Source organism: Heterocephalus glaber, unplaced genomic scaffold (genome assembly GCF_053883595.1).
Source record: "Heterocephalus glaber isolate CG9 unplaced genomic scaffold, H.glaber_assembly_v1.0 deba00001587, whole genome shotgun sequence".
Taxonomy (NCBI): Eukaryota; Metazoa; Chordata; class Mammalia; order Rodentia; family Bathyergidae; genus Heterocephalus; species Heterocephalus glaber.
In genome coordinates this window covers 4441421-4451206 of record NW_028258365.1, presented here as the reverse complement: position 1 = coordinate 4451206, position 9786 = coordinate 4441421, and positions in this window count along the sequence as shown.

Here is a 9786-nt window from a genome sequence, read left to right as displayed (position 1 = left end):
AAACCCCAGGATATCTTTTCTGAATCTCTATTCTGGGTTTCCATAAAGGAAAAACCAAATATGATGGTTTAACAGTTTATCACAGCTGAGAGTAAACTGTTTAAGGGCCATTGTGCTCACTGTATCATGCTGTTAATTGTTCCTCTCAGCATTCCTGTGAAGTACATGCTATTGGAGTCCCGTTTTACATACGAGGAAACAAACTAGCATACCCAGCATAATATAATGACAGAACCTGGCTTTGAGCTCATGTTAACTCCAGTGTGTACATCCTTAATCCTTGATTTTTTTCTGCCTCCTGTTTTGCTGTGTATTTGCTAAAGCAAAAGAATTATTTGGGGTCCCCCACCATAATTTTGATCTCAACAATTTCAGCGTTATCTTTCCATAAGTTGTCATATACTACAATGGTACCCCGTTGGCAAACTTCCCAACGCGATGCACAATTTCACCACATGATGGTGCTAATGAAGTGAGAAGCCAGGTGCTGCTAGTATTTGACGTTAGGCACAGACCTATGTTTAAATGTCAAAAGAATGTGATTAGAAAGTGTTTAAAAATAATTTTAAAGGAGCAGTCAAAGAGTTATAAAGTATTTTAAAAACAAGGAATGAAAAGATCACATCTATAAAAGTTAAGTAATTGGTGGAAGTTAAAAATAAAAAGATAAAAGATGAGCCTTTGTATTCATAAAGAAGTATACGGGACAAATGTCAGAGACTTTCCACAGGAAGGAAATGAACTAAATGGCAGCAGGTGACTGAAAATAATGAACCCAGCTGTACAGTGATGTAGTTTCAGGGTCAAGTGGATAAGTGTTCAGTAAGATTCCATAGTAAGTGCAAGTGGGTTAACAAAAGCCAGCAACTAAAAGACTTTAGAGAATGCTTTAATAAACATCACTAACCTTTTCCTACCAGAATAAACATTTTTCCTGTAGGTACAGGAAAAGGGACAGCATACTGTAGTAAAAAAGCATTGCTTTTCAGAAATTATTAAAGCAAATTCTTACATACTCTGTTACTATCATGATGCTCAAGGTTTGACCCCTATACCAGCAGTACCAACCTAGCCTGAGGTTGTTACACATGCAAATTCTGTGCTCTCACTCTAGGTTTAGTGAATCAGAAGCACAGGGAATACAGCCTCCCAAATGTTTAGATGCACTCAAGAGCTTGAGATCTGCTGTGTTACTTAATTAAAAAAGAAAAATCCTGGGCCGGGGGTTTAGCTCAGTGGTGCTGCAGCCTGCCTCACAAACACAAGGTCCTGAGTTCAATCCCCAGTACCAAAAATGAAAAAAGAAAAATCCTCAAATATTAATAGTACAAAGGTATTAGAAACCACAGTACAATTTAAAGGAATATTAAATAAATAATGATATCCATGCAGTTAAACATATTCTGTTGAATCATTTTAATAATAGAAAATGCCTATAATAGTGGAGATGTCATAATATAAAATTGATCTCACTTATGTCAAACAATTGCAGAAAAGTACTAAAAGGACAAGTAGCAAAACTAGTTAACAGTGGTTGCCTTGGAGCCATGAAATTATACATATTTTTTCCTCCTACTTCTTTACATTATATACTGTTTCTCAGAAACTACTGTACTCATTAAAAAGTGCTGTTGGGAGATGGAGCCTGGTCAGAAGAGGTAAGATCAGCAATTATGAAATAAAAGCCATCACAGATGTAAGTAGTCCAAGAATTATGACTTTGGATGAAAAATAATACAAAAATTCCCTGAAATTAAAAAAAAACCAGACACCTAATACTTTAGGAATCAGAAATGGGATATAAACACTGATACAATTCTTAATTATAGAAAAAGTCCTTTATTTCCAGTAGTTTGGCAGGCTAAGTTATTCCAGCTCTTCCTGCTGGAAGGAAGAACAACTTAAAAAGGATGGGTAGTGCATGGAAAACATTCTTGAAAGTTGTAAAGATCTAACAATACAATTTCCAGGACAAATCTAAATAGAGAAGGGACCCCGGGGGTGTCAGTAGAATGCTTAAATTGCAGTTGTCCTGGGAGCATTTGCTAAATGAGGCAGAGGTTTGGCTTTTCTCATTGTAGAGTGGACAACAGAAATCAAAGCCCCGGATTTATCCAAGGTGAAGATCTAGAAGATCCTTCTCCCACAAAGCCAAGATACAAAAGGGATATTCCTTCAGGATAAGGATGAGCCAGGTGTTTCTGAATTGATAGTTTCTTTGCAACAAGCAAAGGCAGAGACATCTTCACTTTGGGGTTCTAAGAATCCTCAAAATTAATTTTCCAAGGGAAAACAAAAATCAGCTCACACTCAGAAGTAACCAAGCACCACAAGGAAACAAGTCACCATGAACAAGAACCAGCAGAAACAACTAATAATAGAAACAAATCTATGATGAATTTAGATCTTAGACTTTTTCTCTTAAAAATAATAAAATTACTATGCTTTTTTAAATGAAAAGTAAAATATCTTTAGTTAATAGGAAACTAAAATAAACTAGTTTATTTGTAGGAGAGAATGTAGAACTTGGAGAAAGGAAAAAATATAAAACTCAGTGGATAGAGTAAACAAAATATAAAAAGCAGTTGAAAAGACAATTTGTGTCCAAGATAGAAGAGAAGAAATTATTCGGAATGCAGAGTTGCAAAGAGGTGGAGAATATGAACAAGAGTTTATGTATCGGGGTGCTTAGAGTTATACATCTGAGAGTTCCAGTGGATGAAGGAAAGACTGATAGGGGACATAATGGGCTAAGAATTTTCCAGCAGTAGTGAGAGGCAACCAAAATAAATCTACACTGAATACATACTGCAACTGCAGAAAAATGAGTAAAGATTTAAAAAGAAACCTGAATCAGTGGCACCACACATGCCTCATAAGCACAAGGTCCTGAGTTCGATCCCTGGTACCAAAAATAAAAAGAGGCCTGGAGGGAGGAATTATTTTCATAAGAACCCGAGACTGGCAGGAAACAATAAAAGTCAGGTGGTAGTGTAATATCTTTAATATGTTAAAATAACTGCTGATCTAAAACTCTATATCCAATAAAATTGTTTCTCAAGAATGCAAGCAGACATTTTAAACCAAGAAATATGAAGAGAGTTTACCATTAGTGCAAAACCCCCCAAACAAATAAGATGTAATTTGAACTGAAAAAAAAGAAGTGATTTGAAAGGAATAGTCTGTAAGCAAAAGGAAGAAAAGGGCAAAGAAAAGGCTAAGTGTATAGATAATGTGAACAAACACCAAGTGGAGACAAAAATAATCATACACAAAAATTAACTTAAAATGGATAAAAGACAAGTGGAAGACCAGAAACTATAATGAAAATTAAGGGAGAAGCTCCTGGACATAGGCCTTGGCATTGTTTCTTTTGGAGATCACACCAAAAGCTCAGGCCAAAAAACAAAAATAATAAATAGAACTACATGAAACTTAAAAGCTTCTGCAGAGCAAAGGAAGCGGCCAACAAAATGAAACAGCAGCTTTCATACTGGGAATAAAACACTTGCAAGCCGTATACAACTGTTCCCAACATGGTCCAACTTACAATTTCTCAGCTTTTTAGTGCACTTTTTGCTTATGATAGGTTTACTGGTGTAACTCCATTGTAAATTGAGGAGCATCTGCATCTGATAATGAATACGCAAATTTTATGAAGAACTCATACAACTCAATAGGAGAAAAACAATCACTCATAAAATGGGCAAAAGATTTGAATAGATAATTCTCAAATACAAAAAAACCCCGAAAGCATAAAAATGGGCAAAATGGATATGAAAAGGTGCTCAACATCATTAATCTTCAGGGAAATGTAAATCAAAACCATTACAGATACCATTTCACACAAGTAGCAGTTGTTATCAGAAGTCAAAGATAACTGATGTTGGTAAGGATATGAAGAAAAGGGAACTCAACTCTGTTGATGGTAATGTAGATGGGTATAGCCATTGTAGCATACAGTATGGAGATTTCTAAAGAAATGACCCAGCAGCCGGGGATTTAACTCAGTGGTTCCGCTGCCTGCTTTGTAAGCGCAAGGTCCCGAGTTCAATACCCGGTACCAAAAACAAAAAAAAAAAGAAATGAAGAAATCACCCAGCAATCCCTTTTCCTGGCATATGACCAAATGAGGGGAAACCAGCACTTTAAAGATACCTGTATTCCCATGTTCATGCAGCATTATTCACAATAGCCAACATACAGAAACAACCTCGGTGTTTAAATGAATCAACAGATAAAGAAACTGTAGTATTTACACACACAAAGAATATTATTCAGTCACAAAAACAGAAGATGACCCACAAAATGGATGAGCCTGGCGTACATTATGCTAAGTAAGATAAGCCAGACACAGAAAGAAAAACATCACACGATATCACTTATATGTAGAATCTAAAGAATTAAAATATACAGAGATAAAGAACAAAATAGTAATTACCAAGGGCAGCAGAAGGGGTGGGGAGGAAATCGGGAGATGCACAAAAGTAGCATCATCAACATGATGACAGTAGTCAATAAAATTGTACTTGATTTTGAGATTCATGCTAATTGAATAGTGTTGAGCTGCTCTTGCCACTAAAACAAAACAAAAAAGTGTGTATGAAACAATGGGTATGAAAATTTTCTTCACTACAGAGAAATTTTTGCTATCAATATGTATCCCATAGCATCCATTGTATAACAAATATATGCAATAAATTTTATTTTAAATAAAATTTAAAAACTGTCTAGTAGAGTAAAAATAACATAGACTTAAAAATCGGTAAAAATAATAAAATATAATTTTGAAATAGGCAAGTGGACCTGAAGGGTTGTAAAGATCCTTCGGGTAAATATATTAATTAACTTTAGGCTGCAATAAGCTAAGTGTTCATGTTATAATTTCCATGCCAAACAATAAGAGAAAATAAATGGGGGAAATGAAGGGATAAATAGTGTGATAAAAATGATTCATTAAACCCAAAAGAAGACCCAAAAGTAGAGGGGGAAAAATACATACAAATCACAAAATAAAATTGTAGGTTTAAATGTTACATAGGAAAACCATTATCAATTATATTTATTGTAAATGAAGAACAGATTGTCAGATTTTTTAGAATCAGAGTAAGCTATTTTCTAGTGACACACTAAAAACACAAGGGTACAGAAATGTTAAAAGTGGGAAAGTTAGTAAATTCAAATAAAATATGTGGATTATTTGATAGTATTATATTAGTACTAATTTCCTGGCTTTGATTATAGTAGAATGATAATATAAGATGTTATAATTAGGAAAAGCTTGGTAAATTGAGTACAGGAAAGCTCTGTGCTATTTTTGCAACTTTTCTGTAAGCTTAAAATTATTTGAAAATCAACTTGAACATATGCAAGCTTTATGATACTCTAATGTGCTCCTACATGTGTACCATAGAGAAATGCTGGTTAATGTGTTCTTGGGGAAATATATAAAAATGTTCATAGAAGCATTATGCCCTGTACTAGGAAGAAAGAATGCCAATTTTTCCAATTTCTAGGAAGAAACCAATGCCAATTAACAATAAAATATGTAAACAATAAAATATGTAAACTGTGATATTTTCAAAAACTGAGTATTATTAAGCAATGAAGATAGCTACTACTACATGGAATTGATGAATCACAAATTATAATATTCAATATAAAAATCCAGAAATAAAATATGCCACATGATTTCTTTTACGTAAAGTTCAAAAATAAGCAGATTGAGGCCGGAGATTTAGCTCAGTGGTTCCATCGCCTGCCTCACAAGTGTGAGGTCCTGAGTTTGATCCCCAGTACCAAAAAGGAAAAGCAGATTGGACTGTAATGATTAGGATCATACTTGGGTGGAAAAACTAAGAAGATACTGTAGACGCTGATTATTTAAAAAGCCAGTGTGCCTATCTTTTGGAGCTGAAGGGTGGACCTTTGGGAAGAGGGATGAGGGAAGCTTCTGAACTGCTGACTCTTCTCTTTCTTCACCCAGGTAGTGGTTACTTGACCTGTTATATAACTTTTAATAACTTATTAATTTGTACACATGTATTTCTTGTATTTTTTGAAAATATATTTCACTTTTAAAAGACTTTTTGTCTCTGACCACAAATCAACTAAGCTAAGAAGTCAGTGACAAAGCAGTAATTCAAAATTCTCATGTGTTTTCAGTGGATGAAAGAAATAATAATGAAAGCTAGAATATATCATAAACTGAACAGTAATGAAAATACTACATAACAAAAATGAGATGCAGGTAAGCTGTGTGCAGAAGGAAATTTTCCACCTTAAATGTTCAGTATAAGAAATGAAGAACAGCTTGAAAATTAATGAATTATGCAGCCATCTCAAGAAGTTTGAAAAGTAAAGCTTGGGCATCCTGATACCTAAAACTGAAATTGGAAATGCTCCAAAATTTGAAACATTTGGAGCACTAATATGATGCCACAGGTGGAAGATTCCACATCTGGCCTCATGTGATAGGTTGCAGTCAAAAGATAGTCATACTAAAAATGTATAAAATTACCTACAGGCTATGTGTATATAGAATATATTAAACATAAATGAATTCTATGTTTAGACTTAGGGCCCATGTCAAGATGTTATCTGCATGTAAATATTCCAAAGTGTGATTAAAAGTACCCAAAATATGAAGTACTTCTGATTCCAAACATTTTGGATCAGGGATTCTCAACTTGCACCAGCAAAATAAACCCATAGAAAGTAAAGGGAAAAAATAATAAGGAAACGAGCAAAATAGATGAATTAGAACACAAGAGTACAATGAAGAGGAGCAACAAAATCAAAACTTGGACCTTTGAAAGGAGTAATTCATAAACTTCTGAGGACAGTGATCAAAAGCAGAGTTTCACTTAAAAGTATGATCTCGAAGTCCATCTATTCAGCTATTAATGTCTCTTGTTTATTGTTCTTTATGGCTGAGTAATACTTCCTTTTATAAAAAAAAAAAACTTTATCCCGTCATTAGCTGATGGGCTGTTTCCAAGATTTAATAATTACAAACAGCCGCCATAAACATGAGTGTGCATATATTGCTGTGATATGATGCTTTTAATTCTTTGGGGAAGATTCCCAGCAGGGAAATAGCAGGGTCAAATGGGACCTCTAATCCTAGGTTTTTGAAGCATCTCCGTACGGATTTCCACAGTGGTTGCACCAGTCTACACTCCCACCAGCAGTGGAGCAGGGTTCCTCTTTCCCCACAGCCCCGCCAGCATTTGTTATTGGTTGATTTCATGATAGCAGCCATTCTTTCTGGGATGAGATGGATTCTCAGCGTTGTTTTCATTTGGATCTCTTGAATGACCAGTGATATTGAACATTTTTTCATATGTTTATTTGCTATTTCTACTTCTTTGTCTGAGAAATGTCTGTTCATTTCAGATGCCCATTTTTGGATTGGGTCTTTACATTGGGGGGGTTGGGGGTCCTGATTTTCTTAAGTTCTTTATAGATTCTAGATAGTAGGCCTAATACCGAATTGTTTCTTTGGTGTGAGAAACTGAAAGTGTAAATGAGGACCAGAATGTTTAATTGATATTGTGAAATAGGAAGAAAATTTTCAAAGGGGAAGGGGTGCTAGGGAGGGTGGTTGGGGGAAAAGAAAGAAGGGAAAGAGAAAAATGAGAAAAGAAGAAAGAATGGAAACAAAGCTTTTGTAAATAGGGAGGGGTGGAAGGGAGGGAAGGGGAATGGGAAAAAAAGCAAAGAGTTATAAATACACAAGTTATCAATGCAAACAATTAAAAATAGAATATAAGAGGGGTTATACAGAAAGAATATCATGAAAACTTTCATGAAAATGCATTTGAAAATTTAGATAAAAGGGACAAATGAATAGGAAAGGTGTGATTAAGCACAACGGGCACACTCAAAGAACCAGAAAGCGTAAATATTTCAGACATATTCATACTAAAAATGTATTTACTGTTTGTCTGAACTTCAAACTTAAGTGGTCATTCCTATTATTTTATCTGGCTACCTAATGTAAACCTGGATCCATTTTGAATTTCTAGAAATTTGATGGTTACACTACCACAGTTGCTTCAGGGCTTGTTCTTAGCTCTGACTGCAGAGCACGATCAGCTAGGGAGCTGGAGTCAGAGGGGCGGGGGTGCGCTTCAGTAATGTTTACAACAGCCTTTTCACTACTGCCTCATGATCCAGATATGCAGTATGTTTATAAACTCTGATTAAGGTTTTAGGTGCTTAAACACTTTCCATTCTACTTAAAGACGAATACTGCACATTTCTAAAGTAATCACCATAACCAATTTTAATGTTTTTAAACACACTGTCTTAACTTGACAGTAATGTGTACAACCCGACATGATCATTTCATTTCACAGACAGCCTATTTTTTTAAACTGCATTTTTTTAGAGATGTTCAAGGCACTTGTATTTTCCTCTTCAGGAGAAAAATTGCTCAAGGTCATCATGGTACAAAAGCAAGCAAAAGATGAAGATGAAGAGTGGTACAATGTATTTTTAAAATTTATTTGTTGATCAGGCTGGGGATTTAGCTCAGTGGTTCCACCAACTGCCTCACAAGAGCAAGGTTCTGCGTTCAGTCCCCAGTACCAAAAAAAAAAAATTTATTTGGTGATGGACTTTAATTTCAATGAAAGAAAGAAATTTTTTAAAAAGGTTCTATTAAAAGTATGAGCTAATGCCCTAAAGCATAATACAATATTTATCAATTCTTTGTGTATTTTTGCTGAAGTTGGAAAGAATAGCTTTGGTCTCAGATGACTAATATCCGACTATGATAAATAATTCTAGTCCCCTTTGCACCAAATTCACATATGTTTCTTTTGTTTCTTTTTAATTTTATAAGAAAGGAAAACAAGAATGAACTGTTGAATGCTTCTTTTTTGATCTTCTGCACTATTTCGGCTTGTTGGACTAGACGAGAAGTACCTGCTGATGTCATGAAAGGAACCCCATTGGCTGTGTTAGCCTGTCTTCCTGCTGATAATGTGGGCAACTGCACTGATAAAAGGATCAAAAGTTGTGGGGTCAGCAGTCCTACATTTCATATGGGTATTTGGACAGTTCTTGGGAATATCACCCAATTTTTCAAAAGTGAGCTAAATAAACCTTCCCGTCTTTAACTTTAGGTGTCAGGTATTTTGTCTCAGCAACGAGAGAGGTAACTAAAACAGCTGCCCCTTCAAAGGCACACCATCAATGGCCTAATTTACTCCCCTTAGACCCCACCTCCTAAAGATTCACCGAACCCTAATAGTGCCACGGGCTAGCAACCAAGCCTTTAATACAATTCCTTTGGAGGGCACTGAAGGCCCTCTACCACTGAGCTACATCCCAGCCTCACACACACACGCTTTAGTATTCTATCTTTCTTTTCCTTGAGCACTTAGCACAGTTGTTAGTTTGCAATTTACTTGTGTTTATTTATTTAAGGTCTGAATTACATGCTCCGGGAAGGCAGGGGCTCTGTCTGGTTTATATATAGTCTGTATCTATAGTCTGCCTTTATGCCATGAGCTCAATATTAGCAAACATTGTTTTGAGTTTTATGAGTCAGATCTATCTTACAAGGATAGCAGGACTAAATAATGACTTGGGGGCTTTGAGTGATGGACTATTTTGGAGGGCAAGCAGTCATCATCTTGAGATCACATCCTACAGGGATATGCTGATTCCATGTACACTATGGATCATCGACAACTTCCCAGATTAATTCCATGATGAAAGAGCAAAGATACAATTCATTCTGTAAACTTGAGAGTTAAGATTGGTTTATTATAT